This window comes from Nerophis lumbriciformis, linkage group LG06 (genome assembly GCF_033978685.3).
Source record: "Nerophis lumbriciformis linkage group LG06, RoL_Nlum_v2.1, whole genome shotgun sequence".
NCBI lineage: Eukaryota > Metazoa > Chordata > Actinopteri > Syngnathiformes > Syngnathidae > Nerophis > Nerophis lumbriciformis.
Genome location: NC_084553.2, coordinates 50908800 through 50935550, shown reverse-complemented (window position 1 = coordinate 50935550; position 26751 = coordinate 50908800). Strand labels below are relative to the sequence as shown.

Below are 26751 nucleotides of genomic sequence, written 5' to 3'. Positions count from 1 at the left end.
CTCCGATTTCGGGAGGTGGGGGGGCGTGGTTGGGGCGGGGCGTGGTTGGGGGCGTGGTTAAGAGGGGAGGAGTATATTTACAGCTAGAATTCACCAAGTCAGGTATTTCATATATATATATATATATATATATATATATATATATATATATATATATATATATATATATATATATACATATAAGAAATACTTGACTTTCAGTGAATTCTAACTATATACAGTATATATATATATATATATATATATATATATATATATAAGAAATACTTGACTTTCAGTGAATTCTAGGTATATACAGTATATATATATATATATATATATATATATATATATATTTATTTTATATATATATACACTATATATATATATATATATATATATATATATATATATATATATAAATAAAAGAAATATTTGAATTTATTTACACATATACACACACATAACACTCATCTACTCATTGTTGAGTTAAGGGTTGAATTGTCCATCCTTGTTCTATTCTCTGTCACTATTTTTCTAACCATGCTGAACACCCTCTCTGATGATGCATTGCTGTGTGGCACGCACAAAAGTGCTTTCATCAAATGAGCTAGAGTCTGGAATCTTCCATCTCTCCCTAGCATGGCCCAAAACCGGTCAATCTTTGCTTCCTGAGGAAGATCTTCACTGCCAAGCACTTGGTAGTCCACTACTTCTTCCCAGAGGCTATCCAGGTCCAATCTCAGTTGCGGCTTGGAACTTACAAGCGTATTTCTTCATCTTACTCGTCGTCGGCGTCGCCACGGCTGTATCTTCCTCGTTCTTCTGCTTCGTCTCCTTGTTGTGTGCGCAGTTGTGCACTCTCTAAAAGCCGTAGATGTTATTGTCACATATGCATGTACAGTAGATGGCAGTATTGTCCTGTTTAAGAGTGTCACAACATTGCTGTTTACGGCAGACAAACTGCTTACGGTAGACGAAAATGTGACTGCTGTTGTGTGTTGTTACCGCGCTGGGAGGACGTTAATGAAACTGCCTAACAATAAACCCACATAAAAAACCAAGAACTCGCCCTCGATCATTCTACTGTTATAACGTGATTGGGCAGGCACTGTTTATATTGTGGGAAAGCGAACGTGAAAACAGGTCAGGTCCGCATGGAGCTGGAGGGGGCGTGGCCTCCAGCTCGGCCTGAATTTCGGGAGATTTTCAGGAGAAAATTTGTCCCGGGAGGTTTTCGGGAGAGACGCTGAATTTCGGGAGTCTCCCGGAAAATCCGGGAGGGTTGGCAAATATGCTGATCCGGCTCACGGGCCGTACGTTTGGCACCCGTGCTATAGAGCATTCAGATGTAGATAAAATATGTCTGCATGATCTACGCCACATGCAGATACTGCCATCTTGTGTTGTTAATGAAAAATATACCTCAGAATGTTCTCTACAGCCACAGCTATTGATGCTAATGTTTGTCGAACCTGTGGTATTTAGACACCCCAGTGGTTATTTTGTTTTTTAACTATATGAGAATATTGGGTAAGTGAGGCTTTAATTGGAGCATTTACAACAATCAACATTAGAATCATGTCTTAATTGCACACATTAACTCAAATCACCAGACCTTCTTCGTCTCTGCAGTTAAAGTAACTGCAGTCATTAGCTTTGCATTTTTAACACTAATAAATTCCCCGAGGTTTTAGCATGATAATAATGTTATTGCCTTCCTGCTGGAGGTTGTGTTTAACAGACGCTTCAATAGCAAATTGCAGGTAGGGATTGATGAAGAGCAGAAAGGGTTCAAATCCGCGTCCTCATTCATTCCTCTTCCTGTGGTTTTTGGAAGCGGTGGCGTGCCGCCGCGCCTTTGATCAACCCGACGGAGACAATTGGGCTCCCCCCTTCTACCTGCTGCTAAGTCAGGTATCACAGCCGGAGACCTTAAAGAGGCTTTAACCCTCCTCTGCATCAGGCTGACATGATTCACGAAGGCCGCCCTGTGGATTTGAGTCGCGGCGGGCGCCTTTCATGTCAGGCTGTTTATGAGAATATGGAGATGGGTTCTCGCGTGCCGCCTGACGTTCTATACGACCTCAGCCTCGGGGCCTTGCTGATCCCCCCTTACCACCATCACTTCCCTTCCCAGACCCGACCTCTCGATGAATCTCTTGTAGCGCACTTAATACCCGTAAGAACATGGCGCGCGAGGCTCGTCATCTTGGTAACAGAAAGGAATTTGAGAGCAGATTAATATTATGAACAGTAATATTCCCCCTGTGGCATCTGCATGTGCCGCGGATTACAGGGCTCCGGGGCGATTACCGGCGGGGGAGGGGGGGGAGAAGAAGGGTTACAAGTCCCAAAAACTTTTCATCTTCAACCTTGGCACAAGAGCACACACACACACACGAAAATACATATATAAAAGCATTATAATAGCATCTGTGTGCCACCTGCTGGCTTTATTACAGCAGGACATGTTTTTAGATAGTTGTTTTCACCTTTTGTTATGATCTTTATGCCGTCATGCAAGCCATTATCTAGCATTTCTGCCAGACACCTGTTATATTAGTACGCATATGACTAAATATGACGAAAATAGATTGTATGTCACGAATTTAACAAATGCTTTTATCTCTGGTTTCGATGTTGAGAAGAGGTGCCAGGAACGAGATGAAGCGAGACTGGTGTGTGAGTCCAAAATAAACGCTCAGGTTAACTTCCAGTTTTGTTGGACAATGCCAAAACAACTCAGTCAGGGACGGGCAACAAGGACGACAAAAGCACGTGAGCAGAGAAAAAATCGAGAGAGACCGCACAACTGTTTGTAAAACGCGATCTTCTCTCAAGCGCTGGTATTACTAATGTTTGGAGTTACCTTCAATTCTAGTCTCATCACTGTACTATTCAGGTAGTCGTTAGAACAAAAGAACCTCGGACGACTTGCATTTTGGGGTATTTTCAAAATACTTGTTAGCATACTTGCAACACAGACACAAATGGTCAATGACTTATGGACAATAAGTTGCTAAACCTTTTAAAGACATTTTAATTTTTTGTGTAGATTTTACACGCATGCGTTTGTCACTCGCCCGTTGACGTGCACCAAATGTTATGGTGATACAGCAAAACACCCTAAAGTTGTGTAGAGCGCATTGAGCTGTGCGAAAAATTTCAAGCCAATCTGACCTACATTGTCAAAACTTTGACAGGTTCATAACAGCGCCACCCTGTGGTGTATTTTTTATTTTTTTTTAATTTAAAGTAGCACTGGCAACACAGTATAAGTGGCACATTTTGACATATTTGAAAACTTTTGTGCGCAGCTGTTCATGAATGCATTGGTGAGGTTTTTATGAACATTTTAAAGCAAATGTATGACATAAAAAATTCTACAATTCTTCATCAAAATTGAAGAAAAATATACTCTGTTGAGAGCTGAAGTACTGGTACCAACACTCAAAATGTTAACAGGATTTTAAATATGCCTTAGGCAAGTATATTTATGACCATTGTATGCTTCAAATAATTATACGAGGAGTATTTCAAAACTAACCAGTGCATGGAATAAAGTATATCTGGTTTCGATGTTGAGAAGAGGTGCCAGGTACGAGATGGAGCGAGACTGGACAAATGTGTGTATATTCTATATTATATATTCTAGAAAGGAAGCATACACAGCTAAATCTCCCATAGGACTGCATTAGCGAGCCATCCATCCATCCATTTTCTACTGCTTGTCCCTTTCGGAGTCGCAGGGGGAGCTGGAGGCTACCCCAGCTGCAGTCAGGCGGTAGGCGGGGTACACGCTGGACAAGTCGCCACCTCATCGCAGGGCCAACACAGATAGACAACAGTCACACTCACATTCACACACTAGGGCCAATTTAGTGTTGCCAATCAGCCCCAGGTGCATGTCTTTGGAGGTGGGAGGAACCGACGCAATCAGAGGGAGAACATGCAAACTCCACACAGAAAGATCCTGAGCCCAGGATCAAACCCAGGACCTTTATATTGTGAGGCACACGCACTAACCCCTCCGTCACCGTGCTGCCGCATTAGAGATCCCTCAGGGCTCAATGTCCGGCCCACTCTAAGATATTAGTTTTCAGTGAGCCACAAGGACCTGCCGGGCTTTTGGGTCCGGCTCGCTTTAAGCCTCATTATACCCCCCGCCACCGGGCCGACGCCAAGCCACGCGTGCAAAGCGAGTCGAGGAAATCCCCTCGAGGGTTTGTCTTTTGACAGAAGACCCGGCAATTTCCTCGGCACCTTCTCGCGTGAGGATAACACTCGGACCACTATGGCCATGTGCAAGCAATAAGTCGGCCTAATGAATGGCAGACGGTAAGGGAGCTTAAGAACGGGCTTCTCATGTCTGAAGTCATCCGCAGGAAAACACCCTGACACGCTGTTCTGCTGCGTCAAAGCAAAGAAACAACACTGTTTCCATTTAGAGTAAAGTCGGAATCACATGGCGCCAGAGATCGCACACATTTGTGACAGATAAGCGGCGGGGGTATTTCCTGTCTTTAGGCAACCGCTGTTGACTTTGTAGATTCCTGCTCGGCCTGCAGGATCGAGCGGAGGAAGGAAGGCTGTATGCCACCACGCAGAGTCTGACTCCGCTCTTTGAACTGGAGGCTTAGGAGCTTCTGACAATCTGATAGAAAAAGCTGCCTTGGCTGTGGTTTCCTCCCATGTGGCCGCCAGGAGACTGCTTCTGTCGGACTGTGCCCAGTAGGCATCAATTAGAACATCGAAGGGTGCCATCCCCTCACCAACACATGTTGAGGTTGGATGGTGGGTAGAAAGACTGTGGTAATCACAGCAATCTAGCCAGCTGTCTTCAACTCAAGGATTTTCATAGTCAAATCTGGTTTGTTAGATTTTGCTTATAGTGTGCTAAAACTGCAAATTGATTTTTTTTGTATGCCATCAAGAGAATAGCTAACGCGGTTCGCATACATTAACAGATCTCATTGTGACTTTTCCACCTCATAAAGGCTAAAAAACTCAGATAAACAAATAAACAGGGCCAAGGATTATATAGTTTAGTGAGGTCCCCAGACATTTTGGTTTGAAGTAGCCATTTCAAGCTCATTTTGGATCATTTCTGGTTGTTATATTTTATATGTATATGATTATTTTAGTCAATTAACAAAATATGATTAAGGCTCAATGTTATCTATGTTACGGCTATGCATGGAAGCGGTAGTTGTGACCCCAAGATGCGAAACAGGCGAAGACATGGAGTGTACGAAAAGTATTTAAATCTCCAAAATAAAGAAATAGTGAAGCAGGGTAGTGCACAAAAGCATAGGAAAGCTTGACGATTAAGAAAGCCGTGTAGAAAAATACAACGCACACAAAAAAGAAACAATGTTCCAGCGACTGAATGGTGAGACTGGCCTATGAACCGGTGAGTCTCCTGATCACTTATCAGAGGCAAGTGAGAAGAACAATCTCAGGAGCGGTGATGACACAACGCAGGAAGTCGATACTAAACTAAGAGCGCCAAACAGGAAAAACACCAGCAAACCCAAACAAGGAATGACCTGGAGTAACAGGTCATGACAATCCACTTGCCTACACTAAAATATGCTTAACTAAGTTCATTCATTGTATAATAATGTATTACATGTGCAATGATAGCTGTAGTTGTATTGCATAAATGACTGTAAAGGATGGGTAAAAACGGGAAGGTTGACATGTCTGCATGAAGTCCTTTGTGGAGTCCTTGACACGTAAATAATTTGATGCCGGCGCAAAAAAAAATCGTTTTCAAGCAATTATTTTTGCAATCATATTCGTTTGTTTTACAAAACACAAGGAGTAAAATGTATTTCTTTTTTATTTTTATTTTTTGAACTCTTCAAATACGGATATGCATGTTCTGTTTTATTTATTGTTAAATAGCTTTCTGGTAGTAGGTTGTCTGCTGCCAACAAGTGGTCAACAAAAATAATTTCAAGTATCTTGAAGTAATATTAGCTGGTTACATTTTTTTTTCATTTTTAAAATTACTTTTTTCTAATATTGTAAATCTTTAATCTGTTTGTTGAAAACCATTTATGTCCACTTTTTGACAGTTTCGACTTTTTTAAAAATATGATTAGATTCTCTGTGTTCTGTTGTCAAATCTAGCTTAACATTTTTTGTCCTATCAAGTACTTGACATATATTTTCATAAAAAAATACAACATGGACAATTGTTTTTGGACAATAAAAAATGTCCTAAAATTGTTACAATGGTCATGTATGTCCCCCTCAGGTGGTGAACTATAGACATCACTTTCGCCTTTCTTTGAAGCTGTTTGCGAAATATATTTTGTTAATGTAGCTGACTGGCAAATAGAGCTATTTTAAGATGGGTAGTGAAGCCTGCTTTTTTTTTTGGAGTTTACTTTCTTTTAATATCAGTTGGATATTTTGTCAATTCAAACAAAAATAATAATTTTGTTGTTAGATAACTCATTTTTATTGTGGTATTATCATGAATTTCCCCAAAATGGCAAAAAAACTATGGAAACATTTGTTTTCTTAAAATTATGTGTTAAAGGACATCCTATCAGTATTCCATAAAGCCATGAGAGTGATCCTGTTTCATTCCCCCCCACGCTGATAGCCCGTGTTATAATGCATCAATCACAGCTGCTTTTGGGGTTGACAGGATTAGCATTTAGGGCACATGATAGAAAAACCATCTGTTACAGCTCTAAACCCTCTTAAACCCTCTGATCTGCCATTGACAAGTTTTATATCCTCAATGAGATGCACACAGTACTCTATTTAAATACAAAAAAAAAACACTCTTATGTTATGTTACTGTGATTGACGGGAAGAAAAACCCTGCATGCCTTCATTAGGAAGAAAGTAAGAAGAGACTAGACTATTAATAACAACAGTTCAGAGACGGGTAAGCAGCAAGAACAAGGATGCTGCAGAAATCAATACACTATTTCATTTGCATCGCTTTGATGGCCAAAGAAAAGAGCCGCAGATTAAGATCACGCCTGACAGATTGATCGTTAACACTCGTTTGCAAGCCACCTGCGCTCCCCCGCCTGGCCCGTCTAACGCCTTAGGAAAGACAAGTGTTCTACATCGGCGAATTTAGGAGGGCGCTTGTAACACCGTGTTCCAAACAACGTGCAAGGTGAAGGGCTCTGTGTTAATGGCGGCCTCGCTTCAATCATACCTAGGTCGGATTGAAAACAGACGGGGGATTTGCGATATGGGGATTGATGGAATTTGGGCTAGCGTGTTTGACCTTTTGCAAGCATGTCACCAAAGGTCATCCTGCTTAGATGATTTAACACACTGACCCCCAGGATGCGTAGCGCCATAAAGTACAATGCTATTCAATGCATTACACTTGACCTCTCGACCAACCCTTAACATGACCTCTCACCCACACTGAATTTACATTTTGTCACGTGTAGAAATCTCCTGTTAAGCCTGGTGTATACTCTCACGTTGCATAGCTTGCGCCGTAGTCCACTCTACATGTACCTACGAAAAATCCTCGGCCCGCAGAGCTATGATTGGTCAGTTTTTGCCAGGAAGGGTTCCTGAACACAGGCAAGCAGACTTTATGCTTGAAATGCACACATTATTGTATGAAATGAAACAACGGTGATCAAACATTTGCATGAAAAACGATATTGTGTATTTAATCTCGCGGTGCCCTCTAAAAATAATTACTGAATTTGTGTTTTTCAGCTTTTTGTGTTGTTGTTGCATAAAGAAGAAGTCACAAAGTGAAAGTGCGACATTTAATAATCTGGAATATTTACACAACACCGGTGAATGGAGTTTCTGCAGCACATGTAATTGGTACTCTAGAACATTAACAGTTGCATGGCTCGGATCAAACCATATATATATATTCAACCTACCATTCTCAGTTAAGGTGTACTTACGGCATCTTGTATTCGCACTGCTTTCTGGGTATTTAAACGATACCATGAGTCAAAGTAACCTTGTATATAGATTTAAAAAGCCTAAGATCACCCTTTGGTATTTGTTCGTAGCATCTAAATTCACTTTCATGTGGAATGGATAACAAAACCGTATAGAATATGCAGGAATGAGCATTCCGACTAAATATGGTCATGTTTATGTCCATAAATTGTTGCACAGAGTTTATATATTTAAAAGAAAATGGTGAAATATACTAAGCAACACAAGCTTTAACAATACTGTGTGTATATATATATAAATATCAAATTTCTACCGTTTTGTCTCTCACTGGGTGGTTGGAAACTATCCCAGGTGCGTTCGGGCGGAAGGCGGGGTACATCCTGGACAAGTCGCCACCTCATCGCACGGCCAACACAGATAGGCAGACATTATTCACACTCAAATTCACACACTATCGTCAATTTAGTGTTGACAATCAACCTATCCCCAGGTGCATGTCTTTGGAGGTGGGAGGAAGCTGGAGTACCCAGAGGGAACCCACACAGTCACGGACAGAACATGCAAACTCCACACAGAAAAAAACAGAGGCCAGAACTTCCTTACTGCGAGACACTAGAATTTACCCCTGTGCCACATACAAGAGTATGCTGATTTACCCAATGCCTTACTGAATATGTTTACCACTCCAGGCTTTGGGCTGGGGGGCAACAAGAATTGCCACCCCAGCCGGTCACCTCTCACTGCATGTAACACCAGAGTGGATGAGAGTCCAGCCTCTCTCAAGAGAACTGGACCCAGAGCCCTAGCTGTGCATAGAAGTGAGTCCAACTATTTCTAGCCAGAATTTGTCCACCTCACACTCTAGCACAGGCTTCATCACCCCAGCGAGGTGATTTGTGGTCTCATCCAAAACTAATGTAAAGTATCAAACAACAGAAGAATAAATGATTATTAAATTTTCACAGAAGTGTAGATAGAACATGTTAAAAAGTAAGCAGATATTAACAGTAAATGAACAAGTGGATTAATAATTCATTTTTACAGTTTGTCCCTCATAATGTTGACAAAATAATACAATGATAAATGACACAATATGTTACTGTATACGTCAGCAGACTAAATTAGGAGCCTTTGTTTGCTTACTTACTACTAAAAGACAAGTTGTCTTGTATGTTCACTACTTTATTTTAGGGACAAACTTGCAATAAGAAACATATGTTTAATGTACCCTAAGATCTTTTGTTAAAATAAAGCCAATAATGAAATTTTTTAGGATCCCCTTTATTTAGAAAAGTATCGAAATACATTTTGGTACCACAATATTGGTATCGGGACAACCGTAGTCCCTAATCTAGCCTTGATGCTGGACTTTAGACCGTTTAAACATGTTTTTTGTATAGGCAATACTGGAAACGAGTCAAATTTGAACAGCAACACCATGTTAGGTGAGCGGCCTGTTTGCTTAGGAAAAACTAAAACTAAAAACAAACTAAAACTTACAGCTGTCACATCTGTAACTGTCTGGCGGGTCGTTAAAAGCTCCAGGCTTTCGGATGTGTAGCAAAGCCTTTAAACAAACAAGTAATGAGATGATTTGGTGCCCATAAACACACTTTAGCGACACATATTACTGTAAGAACATCCTTAAAAAGTCCTATTTGCTGAGTAGGGTCACTTTGATTCGATAAATTATGTTATCCTGAACAAAACCCAAGAAGTTGGCACGTTGTGTAATTCGTAAATAAAAACAGAATACAATGATTTGCAAATCCTTTTTAACCTATAGTCAATTGAATAGACTGCGAAGACAAGATACTTAACGTTCGAACTGATAAACTTTGTTATTTTTTATTTTATTTTTTTTCAAGTTCAAAAGCCAGTATCTGTGATGGTATGGGGGTGTATTAGTGCATAAGGCATGGGTAACTTACCCATGTGTGAAGGCACCATTAATGCTGAAAGGTACATACAGGTTTTGGAGCGACATATGTTGCCATCCAAGCAACGTTATCATGGGCGCCCCTGCTTATTTCAGCAAGACAATGCCAAACCACAATCTGCACATGATACAACAACGTAGCTTCATAGTAAGAGTGTGCAGGTACTAGACTGGCCTGCCTGTAGTCCAGACCTGTCTCCCATTGAAAATGTGTGGCGCATTATGAAGCGTAAAATACGACAACGCAGACTTCGAACTGTTGAACAATATAAGCTGTACATCGAGCAAGAATGGGAAAGAATTCCACCTGAAAAGCGTAAAAAATTGGTCTCCTCAGTTCCCAAACGTTTACTGAGTGTTGTTAAAAAGAAAGGCGATGAAACTCAGTGATAAAAATGTCCCAGTGCCAACTTTTTTGCAATGTGTTGCTGCCATTAAATTCTAAGTTAATGATTATTTGCAAAAAAAGTTCGAAAAATTAAATATCTTATCTTTGTAGTCTATTCAATTGAATATAAGTTGAAAAGGATTTGCAAATCATTGTATTCTGTTTTTATTTATGATTTACACAACGTGCCAACTTCACTGGTTTTGTGTTTTGTATATAAATGCACCTACAAAATAATATTAACAATAGATAGAACCTATTCCTACTTTATCTTTCATCAGAAATATGTCACCAAATGTATGCAAAGACAGGAACTCACACGCACACACACACACATGCGCATGCACGCACACTCACACTCACACACACACACACACACACACACACACACACACACACACACACACACACACACACACACACACACACACACAGATAATGAAATCAGGTCTCATTGTGCCCCAGATACTGACTAATATCTCAAATATAATAATATGGCTGGATTATGGCTCCATTTCAGCTCTTATGTGTGCAAATGAAAAAAACACCTGCCCTTTATTGCAACAGGATCAGTGGATTAATCACAGTAACACACACACAGATGGTCAGACAGGAAACATTTGAAAATATGCAATATGAATACATTTGTCCGACGTAATACGGACTGTGATTCATCCATCACGGGGATATCAAGGTTTGATGCATGGGTGTACTTAGCAGGGAGACAAAGTTAATTTCTTTATAGGCCAAACATTCAAAGCAATATAGCGTCGCAGTATGAAACCATCCTTCTGGGAATATTGCGTAAATTAAATTCAGGCCATCTATCTGCCGTGCATGTATTGCCTGTAAATTCTGCCTTGCATTAATTCATGTTAGCGCGGTGTTATATTGTTTCATATGGTAATTGATACATTTACCTTATGTCCATTTAATACAAGACAATGACTGCAAACCAGGAAAATTACCACACACTCTCTTACTGTCTGATGTTGCTTAAGCATGTTCTTCTATGCACCAAATTGCATAAAAAAACTAAACTTTTAAAGTAGAATGCAATTTGTTTTATGAAACACTGCTGCACCTCCAGTTTGCCTAGATTGAACATGATAAAATAATTCCTCCAGTGATGCCATGTTGACCTTTACACAATACTAACAATCTGATTGTCAGACAAACATAAAATAAACTGTTAATTTTACAACGTATAAGTAATAAAACATGAATAAATGTTACCGTGAAGATCTCACAAGTGTAACATTAAGGTATCCACTGTTAATTTTAGAGTTAATTTTTTTGTTTAAACATAATTTCCAAATGATCAAGGTATTTATCTATGTATTTACAGACATACATAGTTTTGTATTTCATTATTGTTTCTTTTGTTAATATCAGAGTTTGTTCTGCAAAAAGGTCATCCTTAGAAGCACACAGCTTATGGACAGGGACCCACAGTTAAAATATGGCCATCCATCCGTCCATTTTCTACCGCTTATTCCCTTTGGGGTCGCGGGGGGCACTGGAACCTATCTCAGCTACAATCGGGCGCAAGGCGGGGTACACCCTGGACAAGTCGCCACCTCATCGCAGGGCCAACACAGATAGACAGACAACATTCACACTCACATTCACACACTAGGGCCAATTTAGTGTTGCCAATCAACCTATCCCCAGGTGCATGTCTTTGGAGGTGGGAGGAAGCCGGAGTACTCGGAGGGAACCCACGCAGTCACGGGGAGAACATGCAAACTCCACACAGAAAGATCCCGAGCCCGGGATTGAACCCAAGACTACTCAGGACTTTCGTATTGTGAGGCAGATGCACTAACCCCTCTTCCACCATGCTGCTAAAATATGCATCATCATATAATATACAAAATACAGTACAATATAGGGCTGGGCGATATGGCTTTTTTTAATATCTCGATATTTTTAGGCCATATCGCGATACACGATATATATCTCGATATTTTGCCTTAGCCTTGAATGAACACTTGATGCATATAATCACAGCAGTATGATGATTCTATTTGTCTACATTAAAACATTCTTGTTCATACTGCATTAATATATGCTCATTTTAAACTTTCATGCACAGAGGGAAATCACAACTAAGTCAATTGACCAATACTGTATTTATTAAACAGTTATTAAACAGTGGCACAAACATTCATGTCATTTCCAAAACAGAAAGTGCAAAATTGTCAGTAATTTTAAAACAAGCTATTAGTACACTTTTGTGCATGATGTCACTAAGATGACATATCATAACAACACTAAATTAAAGTGCACTTTTTGTACAGAACGCCACTACAATAGTTTAACACAAATAAAGTGCACTTCTGTGCATGATGTCACACAAGATATTTCAATAAGTGTCAAATAAAAATTAGCTACATAATAGGAAATCAAATTGTGCACGTCCTTCGCTATGTGGTAGGTTCCTGCGGACGTTATCTCCTTTTGTTGTTGACAATTTTTTTCATACGGTGTTGATCTGGAAATGTTTGCCTCGGCATTTTGATGGTGTGGGCGTGTGGCACCGAACGGAGATGTTGACATGCGGAGTAAGCACTCTTCATTCTCATGCAGGTGACTTTTCAAATGATGCTATATATTAGCAGTAATGCTACTTTTTGTAGCAATGCTTTTCCCCCACACTTGACAAATTACGGTTGTCTGTTCGACATATTCCCACTTGAAGCCAAACCACCGCCAGACGATGGACCCGCTGCTGTTTTTCTTGGGAATTAATTCTTCCTTCATTTGTTACCATTTTCGCACCTTCTTTCTCTCGTATTACCGCTCGCACCACTCCGCTAGCATCACAGCTAACGTTACCCATGCTGCTACCTCTTTGCTCCGCGAGGGTGTATACGTATGTGACGTATGTAAGAAGGTGCGCTTGCTGTCTGTGAGAAGGACAGACAAGAAAGAGTGAGAAGAGCCTGTAGTGTAATGCCCGCAGCTAAAAGCAACTGTGTGAGAACGTATACTCGAATATCACGATATAGTCATTTTCTATATCGCACAGAGACAAACCCACGATATATCGAGTATATCGATATATCCCCCAGCCCTAATACAATACAATACATTTCAAAATCTACCCACCAAATACCCATTTACAATTTCATTTATAAATAAAAAAGGAATCTTTAAATCCACCAAATCAGTCTCAATAGCCTACTATTCAAATATGATTTAAGGGTTACATCTTGAAGTTCTGCGGCAATCTCATCATACATACAGAGGTCAAGACCAAAATTATGTAGTATGCAAAAGAGAGTGGCATTTACATTTTTTTTAAACATTTTCTTTGTGACGCAAGTGCAAAAAGAAGCCAACCTCTATTGAAAGTAAAATTGGATAAATAACACTTAGTCTTAGCCTTAATGGTAAATGGTTGCATCGTATTGCGGAGGTAAGTTGCGTTACTCATCTTTTAAACCGCTTTTATTGTCACGCAGGTGTCAAAAAGTAAACAGTCTTTAACCTAAATGAGAAAAAAAGTTAAATGCAGAGTCAAAGTTCTAATTTTGTTGAACATTCTTAATTATTAAAAGGAAAAGTCAATTTTGAAAAAAACATTGAATCCTTATTCTTAACACTAGAGACAAACGATGTAATTTGTCAGGAATTCTAAGTGTAAAAAGAAGTTAACCACTTGTAATGTTGAAACAAAAGAACAACAACCAAGTCTACATTGACTAACTGGTCTAAATGTGTAATTGGTCACATTCCTTCTGTTACACCGTATATTCTTCTAAATTTGGGTGTAATAATAGATGGTAAAATGAACTGGAAATCCCATATAAAAAATATACAACGTAGGGTGGCAAGAAATACTTCTATAATGAATAAAGCAAAATATGTTATTGACCAAAATTCACTTCACTTCCCTTCATATTCTCTACTGCTCGCTCGTGTTACCGTATCTGAGTTACGGTGTAGAATTATGGGTTAATAACTACAAAAGTACACTTCATTCACGAACTGTATTACAAAAAAGATTAGTCAGAATAATACATCATGTTGGATATAGAGAACATGAAAACACTTTATTTATGAAATCCAAAATATTGCAATGGTTTGGTGCATTTGCAAACAGCTAAAATTATGCACAAAGCAAACTATAACTTGGTAACCAAGAATATGCAACAATTCTTCTCAACAAAAGAGGAGAAATATAACCTTAAAGAAAAATGTAATTTAAAACATCTGTATGCACGTACAACACTTAAAACCTTTAGCATATGTGGAATTAAATAATGGAATGGATTAAGTAAAAAAAATCAAACAATGTACTAATATGATCCAGTTTAAGAGGCGGTTCAAACTACAAGCCTATCTCAGCTGCATTCGGGCGGAAAGCGGGGTACACCCTGGACAAGTCGCCACCTCATCGCAGTGCAAAGAAGAAAAATTATTATAAATGTCGTTGATTTATTGAAAATGAAATATTATCAATCTCATCAAGTGAATAATAAATGATTGAACTACTTATGGGAAGAACTGATGTATTTAGAACACATCCATGTAAATTGTGTACAAATCGAATACAGGAAGTATGTGTTAGTAATTGTTATGAAGAGTAAAAGGGGGAGTAATAAATAAGCCTTGCTTCTTCCTTCTCCTTTTTGGACATGCTGTAAAGAAAATATGTGATATATCATATTAATATTGTATACATGTTCGAAATAAATTTTAACCAAATAACCAATATCTGTATGTGGAATTTAATTATGGAATGGATTAACCAAAGAAATCAAATAAAGCACCAATATGACTCAGTTTAAAGGGGAACATTATCACCAGACCTATGTAAGCGTCAATATATACCTTGATGTTGCAGAAAAAAGACCATATATTTTTTTAACCGATTTCCGAACTCTAAATGGGTGAATTTTGGCGAATTAAACGCCTTTCTAATATTCGCTCTCGGGAAGCAATCCGCCATTTTCTCAAACACCGAGTCAAATCAGCTCTATTATTTTCCGTTTTTTCGACTGTTTTCCGTACCTTGGAGACATCATGCCTCGTCGGTGTGTTGTCGGAGGGTGTAACAACACGAACAGGGACGGATTCAAGTTGCACCAGTGGCCCAAAGATGCGAAAGTGGCAAGAAATTGGACGTTTGTTCCGCACACTTTACCGACGAAAGCTATGCTACGACAGAGATGGCAAGAATGTGTGGATATCCTGCGACACTCAAAGCAGATGCATTTCCAACGATAAAGTCAAAGAAATCTGCCGTCAGACCCCCATTGAATCTGCCGGAGTGTGTGAGCAATTCAGGGACAAAGAACCTCGGTAGCACGGCAAGCAATGGCGGCAGTTTGTTCCCGCAGACGAGCGAGCTAAACCCCCTGGATGTCTTGGCTCACACCGTCCCTTATGCCACCGAAGATGATCAAGAGAAGAATATCGACCCTAGCTTCCCTGGCCTGCTGACATGAGGGTATGTCTACAGAATATATTAATTGATGAAAACTGGGCAGTCTGCACTCTCAAAGTGCATGTTGTTGCCAAATGTATTTCATATGCTGTAAACCTAGTTCATAGTTGTTAGTTTCCTTTAATGCCAAACAAACACATACCAATCGTTGGTTAGAAGGCGATCGGCGAATTCGTCCTCGCTTTCTCCCGTGTTGCTGGCTGTCGTGTCGTTTTCGTCGGTTTCGCTTGCATACGGTTCAAACCGATATGGCTCAATAGCTTCAGTTTCTTCTTCAATTTCGTTTTCGCTACCTGCCTCCACACTACAACCATCCGTTTCAATACATGCGTAATCTGTTGAATCGCTTAAGCCGTTGAAAGCCGAGTCTGAATCCGAGCTAATGTCGCTATAGCTTGCTGTTCTTTCCGCCATGTTTGTTTGTGTTGGCTTCACTATGTGACGTCACAGGAAAATGGACGGGTGTTTATAACGATGGTTAAAATCAGGCACTTTGAAGCTTTTTTTAGGGATATTGCGTGATGGGTAAAATTTTGAAAAAAACTTCGAAAAATATAATAAGCCACTGGGAACTGATTTTTAATGGTTTTAACCATTCTGAAATTGTGATAATGTTCCCCTTTTAAGAGACTGTTCAAACTACAGGTGTTCACTAAGTACACAGAACAATATTTATGATGAACTTTTTTTTTTTTAAATTTTGAGATAAATATTATTTATGTATTTAATATTTGTTTACTTACTATGGTATATTATTTATTTATTCACTGTTCTGTTACAGAGAACAAGGAAATGGGATAAAATTGCTATGGTATGAAAAGGGGTAGGATTAAATAAACTCAGATTCTTCCTACTCCTTTTCGGACGTGCTGTAATGAAACAACTGCAAATATGTGATGCATTACATTGTATCGTATGCATGTTCGAAATAAACTGAAACTGAACTGAATATTGTCAACATTAAAATATAAAGCAATCCTGTCAGGTTGCGATTGATTGAACGCCCTGAGAATTATTTTCTCTTGTCAACATTCAAATCTAAAAGCAACAAAAAATATAATTTAACTTGTCTTGGAGGTGAATGCTAACACTAACGACTTATTGTTGTATTATTGTTTTTTTCCCCACAGTGCCCTCCGTTGTCTACGTTGAGGAACTACATCTCCTGCAGTCTATATCAGACTTGACCATGTGAGAAAGCTGATATGCTAATCTATGCTGCTATCAGTGCTCCCCAATGGCCAGTTGGCTTCAGTTTTCCATCAAGAGGTCATTTCCAATATCCTGCAAACATGGCGTGGCACGGCGAGCCATCCGGTAACTTCATAACCGCCAACAACAGACGACAGCCATGCAACGGGGCGGGGGTCGGGGGGCTTCCGCAGTAGCTCGTGCGTTGACACGACATGGTGGGTTTCACGCAACAGCCTTGACAGCAGCTTTACATTTCAACAAGTGACTACTATTACCAAGACTAGGATCCGGAAAAGGCCCGTAAATGATATCATGTGAGTTTTTTTGTTCAGCCAAACATGTTTTTACAAGACTTTTCATCACTTTCATCAGCCTTTTCATCAAGTCTTGCAACTGGCTAAATACTCCACTGTTCTTGACTTGTCAACACCACTTTACTGTTGACTAGCAAACATAGAAAAAGTATATACAAGGTTTTGACTGGTGGCTCAGTTGCTATTTGAAGAATACAGCGTCATTTAAAAACAAAAAAACCTTCATATATTTACAATTGGAGTGGCTGACTATTTATTTGATAAAAAGATGAGTTTATTTAAGGAAAACTACAACAGTTTTTTTCTCAAACATATATGACTTTATACGTTTTATTTTGCCGAATAGTTTTCTGTAAAATATACAACTTTATGTACAAAATTATATCACCTAATTCTTGTAAGTTTATACCTTTTTTCACCAGAAGTGACTTATTTTTTCCAAACTTTTCCTCCAAAATATACTGTAAGATATTGTGTGTGTGAGATTGAGACTAAAAACAAAAACAATCAAAACTACTTTTTCATTAAAAAAATATACGTTCTTCTGTAGGGGTGTCGAAATTTTTTTATTTTCAAATCACTCGCGATTCTTATTTGTAAGAATTTTTAATCGATTTTAAAAAATTCTGAAATCGATTAAAAATATATACACATTTTTATTTATTTTTTTGGCTAAATCTGTCCTGTCCAGCCTCTCGGACAAATCATATTGTTGCCTAATTTGTATTTGACTTTATTAAATGTTTGGGTAGAATTTTATTAAACAAAATCAGTTTTTTTTATAAGTAATATAGACATTTATCTCAGCTGTTTATCTATTTTATGGAGGAATGTAGTTAAGTATTGCACTGGGATTCAATGTTTTAAAAAAAAAAGCATAGATTTTGAATCGAGAATCGATTCTTAATCAAATCAATACCCCCAAGAATCGAATCGAATCTAATTGTGTGGTGCCCAGAGATTCACAGCCCTTTTTTTCGGACAATATTACAACTCTGTTTGTGGAAAATATCTGTTTGTTTGTTTTTGCTAGATTATGATACTTATATATATATATATATATATATATATATATATATATATATATATATATATATATATATATATATATGCAACTTTCTTGCCTCTGAAAACAGACAATTTCATTTACATATGACTTTGGGTTGAAAAATGTTTTTCATAGACAATATACAACTTAATTCTTATGAGAACTCTTTATGACAAAATGCGTTTTTTTTTTTTTTTTTTAAATATACGCCTATTGTACGATATTACTTTCTAAAGAACTATAAATAATTTAATAAATAAAAAGTAATTTTTTCAGATTTTTTTTAACAGAACTTTTATTCATAATGTTGAGACTTTGTTCTCTAAAAACATGCTTTAGTCTTGTAAGATTGTGACTTTTTTCTGTAAAAGAAAATAACCTGTAAAAATTAATGTAAGATTAAGGCTTAAAAATATACTTTCTTTATTTAGATTTTCAAAAATATATTTGGCGAAATAAAATAAAAAAAATGTAAACTGCTTTTTCACAAGTCTCTTTTTGTTAAACATGTTTTACTTTTTCCTCCCGAGACTAACATTTTTTTCTAAAAAACTAAAATTTGACTTTTTTCCTCAAAAATAGACAGTTAAATTTGCTAATGTTGCCTTTTCTTAAAAGATTGTTTTTTTTAATGTGACACGATTTTTTTCCCCTGAAATACACAGCCTAACACAACTTTTTTCCTCGAAAATAGACAGCTAAAATTCCGTATGTATCCTTTTTTCTTGAACAATATTTGACTTGATTCCTAAAAGATTACGTTTTTTAACAAAGACAACTATTTTGTTCCTCTCAAATACACAACCTTATACAACTTTTTCTACTTTAAAAAATGCATGACTTACTTTATTCTTGCAAGATTAGTACTTAAAAACTACTTTTTTTGTCAAGAATATACGATATAATTGATTTTTTATTACTGAAAAAAAATATATATACGACATTCTCCAAATATTGTCTTTTTTTTGTTGAATTTAAGATAGCAATACTTATTCCTGAAATAGTACAGCTTTTTCACTGAAAAATAAACTTTTTCTCAGAAAAATTTTGTCTCAAAATTATACAACTCCCTCCCCAAAATCTTCAATACAGCCAACTTCATTCTCGTAATGTTACTAATTTATTTTTGTATCTAGAAATTATTAATATGAATTTTTATTGTAGATTTACAACGTTGCTTTGTCCAATTCCAGGCCAGGGGTCGGCAACCCAAAGTGTTGAAAGAGCCATATTGGACCAAAAAGACAAAAAAAAAAAAATCTGTCTGGAGTCACAAAAAATTAAAAGCCTTATATATGCGTTATGATGAAGGCAACACCTGATGTAAGTGTCTATATTAGCTATAGTAGCCTACTATCAACATGACTATGTGTCGCAGGCTGAAGCAAATCTTCGTTGACAGAAATGTTCAAATGTAAAATGTATTCTTCACATTTTTACAACATTGGAAAACATTAGTAAAACAGAGGCTTCTCAGAGGGTGAGATAACTCCTGGAAATGACTGGCTTTTAATGGCCAAAGGTAAAGATGTGTGTGTCCACGTTAAATGAAACTGTCTTCTTCTAATAGATTTATTACAATCTTTGCATTCTGGGTAATATTTGCTGTGGTCTGTAACGGCACACAAACAATCAAGTACATGTACAGGTAATGTGTCATGAGACATGCAAATTTAAATTAAATAGACAGAGGACATACTGTAAGTAAAGGAAGTTAAATGAGCTCGAATATACTTACAAACGAGGCATAATGATGCAATATGTACGTACAGCTAGCCTAAATAGCATGTTAGCATCGATTAGCTTGCACTCATGCATTGACCAAATATACCTGTTTAGCACTTCAACAAGTCAATACCATCAACAAAGCTCACATTTGTGCATTCACGCACAGCATAAAAAGTTTGGTAGACAAAACGAGACAAAGAAGGAGTGGCATAAAATATGTATTTTTGTGGCAGGATCAGAGAAAGTTGTACATGTAAAACAAACTATGGTTAGTTCAAGGACCGTGAAAAAAAAAAAAAAAAAAAGGCCCTTGCCAAATACTCTCATCAGTGGAGCACGTTTCATATAAACAGTGGGATTTCTAACAATTAGGAAGATTTGTGTCATGTTTGTCCTCCTACAGAAACCGCATTGAAACAAAAGATACATATTTTACCTCATCTTTTTCCATTTTCATACATTTTTGAAAAAGCTCCATGGAGCCACTCAGCGCCGCGGGTTGCTGACCCCCGAGCTTGGCGGTTTAAACACAAAAACATTGTCTTAATTGAAAACGAGCATACTCCAGTTATTAAAGCAGTCATCTTTTTCCAGGTAAACAATCAAATGGATGACGGTTGGCGTTCTAACATTTCCACATCCTTGCGTCAAGCTACGTTTTATTTTCACCCAGGTGGCGATGTTCCTCATCCAATTAGTACAGCTCACAACAAGCAGAGGGAAAAAAGAAACAAGCCAATAACACACTTTGAATATTTCACCATGCCTAAAAGCCATCCCAGGTAGTCATTCATATTTCAACATCATCACAAAGGCTAATTTGTCTGTGACGTGAGCCACGCATCAATATTTTAATTTCTTTAACAATCACACAGGACAATAATGTCTCCCTGGGGGAAACCAACGCGGTTTCCAAACAGCACGTTTGGGTTGTTCTCAGCGCAGGCTACGGGACTTTAGCACAAGCATCGACACAAGAATCATACCGAAGTTGGAAAAAAACAATTCATGATTTTAGACCATTTTTAGATACATATTACAAGTCCCAAAATGCACTGCAATAGCGAGCTGGTTGTCCCGAGGCTTTTACTTTTCATGTTTGTTTTGGATGCAGTTTAAAAGGTAAGTTCATTCAGCAAAACAGTGATTTAAAAACAACAACAACAAAAGTATTACCTTACCTTGGATTTTTGTCAGCTCCAAAGTTACAATTTAGCTCTTATAGTGAATACAGGGGTGTCAAACTCATTTTAGATCGGGGGCCACATGGAGAAAAATCTACTCCCAAGTGGTAAAATCACGGCACGATAACTTCAAAATAAAGACAACTTCAGATTGTTTTATTTGTTTAAAAATAGAACAAGCACATTCTGAAAATGTACAAATCATAATGTCGTTGTTTTTTTGTGTTTTTTTTACACTTATATGTTGCAGTTTATAGTATTCTATCTTTATTTGTCGTTATTTATACTTTCTGAATAAATTATGTGATAATGTTCATCAGTCAACTCATTGGTGTTAATTTTCAATCTATCAAGATGAAAAAAATTATGTGGTTTATTTTTATTTTTTTATGTAGCATAATCTACAATGATACAAAGGATTGCTATTGCAACATCCAGTGGACACATTTAGAACAGCAGTTTCTTTCATTCAAAAGTGAAGTGAATTATATTTATATAGCGCTTTTCTCTAGTGACTCAAAGAACTTTACATAGTGAAACCCAATATCTAAGTTACATTTAAACCAGTGTGGGTGGCACTGGGAGCAGGTGGGTAAAGTGTCTTGCCCAAGGACACAACGACAGCGACTAGGATGGCGGAAGCGGGAATCGAACCTGCAACTCTCAAGTTGCTGGCACGGCCGCTCTACCAACCGAGCTATGCCGCCCCAAAATTTCAGTTAATTTTTATACTTAGCAAACTCATTCCGCGAGCCAGATAAAACCTGTTCGCGGTCCGTACATTTGACACCCCTGCTCTAATAGGTAGTCAGCATTTAATTTAAAAAAAAGCTTTCACCGCTCAGTTTTGTTGACAGTTAAGTAGATAGCTTGTTGGCAACATAGCTTTATATCTTAGCAGTATTTCAACTAACTAGTCAACATTTACCGTATTTTTCGGAGTATTAGTCGCTCCGGAGTATAAGTCGCACCGGCCGAAAATGCATAATAAAGAAGGAAAAAAACATATATAAGTCGCATTTTTTGGGGAAATTTATTTGATAAAACCCAACACCAAGAATAGACATTTGAAAGGCAATTTAAAATAAATAAAGAATAGTGAACAAAAGGCTGAATAAGTGTATGTTATATGAGGCATAAATAACCAACTGAGAACGTGCCTGGTATGTTAACATATTATGGTAAGAGTCATTCAACTAACTATAACATATAGAACATGCTATACGTTTACCAAACAATCTGTCACTCCTTATCGCTAAATCCCATGAAATCTTATATGTCTAGTCTCTTACGTGAATGAGCTAAATAATGTTATTTGATATTTTACGGTAATGTGTTAATAATTTCACACATAAGTCGCTCCTGAGTATAAGTCGCACCCCCGGCCAAACTATATAAAAAAAACTTTATTAGAGAGACATTTTTTAACTTTAGCAGCAAAAAAATATAATAATATAATAGTAGTAATAATATAATATGTATTTTCTGTAAACAACACATTGAACATGAATCGTTCTCAGGACTGGACTGTGCACCTTAACTCCTTTTGCACTATTTTTCTTTTCTTTTCTTCCCATGTTTTGTACATTGTGTAGACCAGGGGTAGGGAACCTATGGCTCTAGAGCCAGATGTGGCTCTTTTGATGACTGCATCTGGCTCTCAGATAAATCCTAGCTGACATTGCTTAACACGATAAGTAATGAATAATTCCGCTGGTAATCACAGTGTTAAAAATAACCATGTATCAATCAGACTGCAAAGCCATCAGCAAAACCATGCAGCACCAGAAGTCACATTAATGGTAAGAAGCATTTTATTTATTATTGGTTACCTTCAGAATAACTGTTATTAAAAAGAAAAAGAGACTTCTTATACCGTATTTTACGGAGTATAAGTCGCTCCGGAGTAAAAGTCGCACCGGCCGAAAATGCATAATAAAGAAGGAAAAAAACATGTATAAGTCGCACTGGAGTATAAGTCGCATTTTTTGGGGAAATGTATTTGATAAAACCCAACACCAAGAATAGACATTTGAAAGGCAATTTAAAATAAATAAAGAATAGTGAACAAAAGGCTGAATAAGTGTACGTTATATGAGGCATAAATAACCAACTGAGAACGTGCCTGGTATGTTAACGTAACATATTATGGTAAGAGTCATTCAAATAACTATAACATATAGAACATGCTATACGTTTACCAAACAATCTGTCACTCCTTATCGCTAAATCCCATGAAATCTTATATGTCTAGTCTCTTACGTGAATGAGCTAAATAATGTTATTTGATATTTTACGGTAATGTGTTAATAATTTCACACATAAGTCGCTCCTGAGTATAAGTCGCACCCCCGGCCAAACTATATAAAAAAAACTTTATTAGAGAGACATTTTTTAACTTTAGCAGCAAAAAAATATAATAATATAATAGTAGTAATAATATAATATGTATTTTCTGTAAACAACACATTGAACATGAATCGTTCTCAGGACTGGACTGTGCACCTTAACTCCTTTTGCACTATTTTTCTTTTCTTTTCTTCCCATGTTTTGTACATTGTGTAGACCAGGGGTAGGGAACCTATGGCTCTAGAGCCAGATGTGGCTCTTTTGATGACTGCATCTGGCTCTCAGATAAATCCTAGCTGACATTGCTTAACACGATAAGTAATGAATAATTCCGCTGGTAATCACAGTGTTAAAAATAACCATGTATCAATCAGACTGCAAAGCCATCAGCAAAACCATGCAGCACCAGAAGTCACATTAATGGTAAGAAGCATTTTATTTATTATTGGTTACCTTCAGAATAACTGTTATTAAAAAGAAAAAGAGACTTCTTATACCGTATTTTACGGAGTATAAGTCGCTCCGGAGTAAAAGTCGCACCGGCCGAAAATGCATAATAAGGAAGGAAAAAAACATGTATAAGTCGCACTGGAGTATAAGTCGCATTTTTTGGGGAAATGTATTTGATAAAACCCAACACCAAGAATAGACATTTGAAAGGCAATTTAAAATAAATAAAGAATAGTGAACAAAAGGCTGAATAAGTGTATGTTATATGAGGCATAAATAACCAACTGAGAACGTGCCTGGTATGTTAACGTAACATATTATGGTAAGAGTCATTCAAATAACTATAACATATAGAACATGCTATACGTTTACCAAACAATCTGTCACTCCTAATCGCTAAATCCCATGAAATCTTATACGTCTAGTCTCTTACGTGAATGAGCTAAATAACATTATTTTATATTTTACGGTAATGTGTTAACAATTTCACACATAAGTCGCTCCTGAGTATAAGTCGCACCCCCGGCCAAACTATGAAAAAAACTGCGACTTATAGTCCGAAAAATACGGTAGGCGTCAAATAGCGTACAACTAAATAGTATAGTATGTACACAATAATTTAAATTCTATCTTACAGCTGTTGGTCGGCTAACCAGTTAGCATGTCTACAATGTGACTTGTATCTCTTAGCAATATGTCAGGTAGCATTTAGGTACGTATCAAATAGCGTTTAACTATTAGCTAGATGGTCATTATGACAATAGCTTTTATCTCATAGATGTTAGCGAACAGGCATTGATGGTTCAGTGGTAGAATTCTCGCCTGCTATGCGGGAGACCCGGGTCCGATTCCCGGCCAATGCAATTTGTTGCTTTAAGGGCAGCATGGTGGAACAGGGGTTAGTGCATGTGCCTCACCTGAGTAGTCCTGAGTTCAATCCCGGGCTCGGGATCTTTCTTTGTGGAGTTTGTATGTTCTCCCCGTGACTGCGTGGGTTCCCTCCGGGTTCTCCGCCTTCCTCCCACCTCCAAAGACATGCACCTGGGGATAGGTTGATCGGCCCTAGTGCAGGGGTCGGCAACCTTTACCAGTCAAAGAGCCATTTTGACCAGTTTCACAAATTAAAGAAATCAATGGGAGCCACAAAAATCTATTGAAATTTAAAATGAAATGACACAGCATACAAAGTTTTTTTTTTGCTTAGTGCTATGTATAAACCAAGGGTCTCGAGTTTTGTATGAATGGCGCTTGACAGTGTCATACTTTTCAACCCTCCCGATTTTTCCAGCATACTATGAATTTCACGGCAACCATTCTCTCGAACGTACCGTGATGGTACAGCATTTTGCGCCCACTACATCCAGCGCACCAGCCTAATCACACTTGGTATGGGACTTCTGCTTACTCACGTAAATGACAGCAAGGCATACTTAGTCAACAACCACACAGGTTACACTGACGGTGGCGGTATAAACTTTAACACTTTTACTAATAATGCGCCACACTGTGAACCCACATCAAACAAGAATGACAAACACATTTCGGGAGAACATCTGCACCGTAACACAACATAAACACAACAGAACAAATACCCAGAATCCCATGCAGCCCTGACTCTTCCGGGCTACATTATACACCCCTGCTACCAAAACCAACGCACGGAGGGGGGGGGGGGGGGGGGGGGTGATGTGTGGTGGAGCAGGGTTGGGGTGGGGGCGGGGTTTGGTGGTAGCAGGGGTGTATAATGTAGCCCGGAAGAGTTAGGGCTGCATGGGATTCTGGGTATTTGTTCTGTTGTGTTTATGTTGTGTTAAATGGGTTGTACTTGTATAGCGCTTTTCTACCTTCAAGGTACTCAAAGCGCTTTGACACTACTTCCACATTTACCCATTCACACACACATTCACACACTGATGGAGGGAGCTGCCATGCAAGGCGCTAACCAGCACCCATCAGGAGCAAGGGTGAAGTGTCTTGCTCAGGACACAATGGACATGACGAGGTTGGTACTAGGTGGGGATTGAACCAGGGACCCTTGGGTCGCGCACGGCCACTCTCCCACTGCGCCACGCCGTCCCTGCACGGCGTGGCGCACGCCGTCCCTGAACATCTGCACCTTAAGGTGCAGATGTTCTCCCGAAATGTGTTTGTCATTCTTGTTTGGTTTTGGTTCAAAGTGTGGCGCATTATTAGTAAGAGTGTTAAAGTTGTTTTATATGGCCACCGTCAGTGTAACCTGTGTGGCTGTTGACCAAGTATGCCTTGCTGTCACTTATTTGTGCAAGTAGTAAATGCATACAACAAAAGGCTGGACTGGCACGCTATTTGTATATATTGTACAGACCGCTGAATGCTGTATCATCATGGCACGCCCTTATTATTATTGTAAGGGTGAAAATCGGGGAATATTAATCCCGGGAGTTTTCTGCGAGAGGCACTGAAATCCGGAAATCTCCCGGCAGGGTCGGCAAGTATGTCAGTTGAGCCGCATCAGAGTAATCAAAGAGTCACATGCGGCTCCGGAGCCGCGGGTTGCCGACCCCTGCCCTAGTGTGTGAATGTTGTCTGTCTATCTGTGTTGGCCCTGCGATGAGGTGGCGACTTGTCCAGGGTGTACCCCGCCTTCCGCCCGAATGCAGCTGAGATAGGCTCCAGCACCCCCCGTGACCCCAAAAGGGACAAGCGGTAGAAAATGGATGGATGGATGGATGTTTGTTAGCTAACCAGTTAGCACGTCTGCAATACAGCTTTTCTCTCTCAGCAGTATGTCATCTAACGAGTTAGCATGTCGGCAACACCG

The 26751-nt window shown here is 38.4% G+C and overlaps 1 protein-coding gene and 1 non-coding gene across 2 annotated transcripts in view; both read left to right on the top strand.

Annotated features, from left to right (window-relative positions):
- The window catches only part of mmp2 (matrix metallopeptidase 2), a 72291-nt gene that overhangs the window by 15708 nt on the left and 29832 nt on the right, over positions 1–26751 (top strand). The window contains exon 2 of the mRNA XM_061964534.2: positions 16815–17192. The gene's annotated coding sequence lies outside the window, so the exon portion shown is untranslated. The remainder of the gene's footprint in view (positions 1–16814; positions 17193–26751) is intronic.
- trnas-gcu (transfer RNA serine (anticodon GCU)) lies at positions 24744–24814 on the top strand. Its single transcript has one exon. It is a non-coding gene; the product is annotated as a tRNA-Ser (tRNA).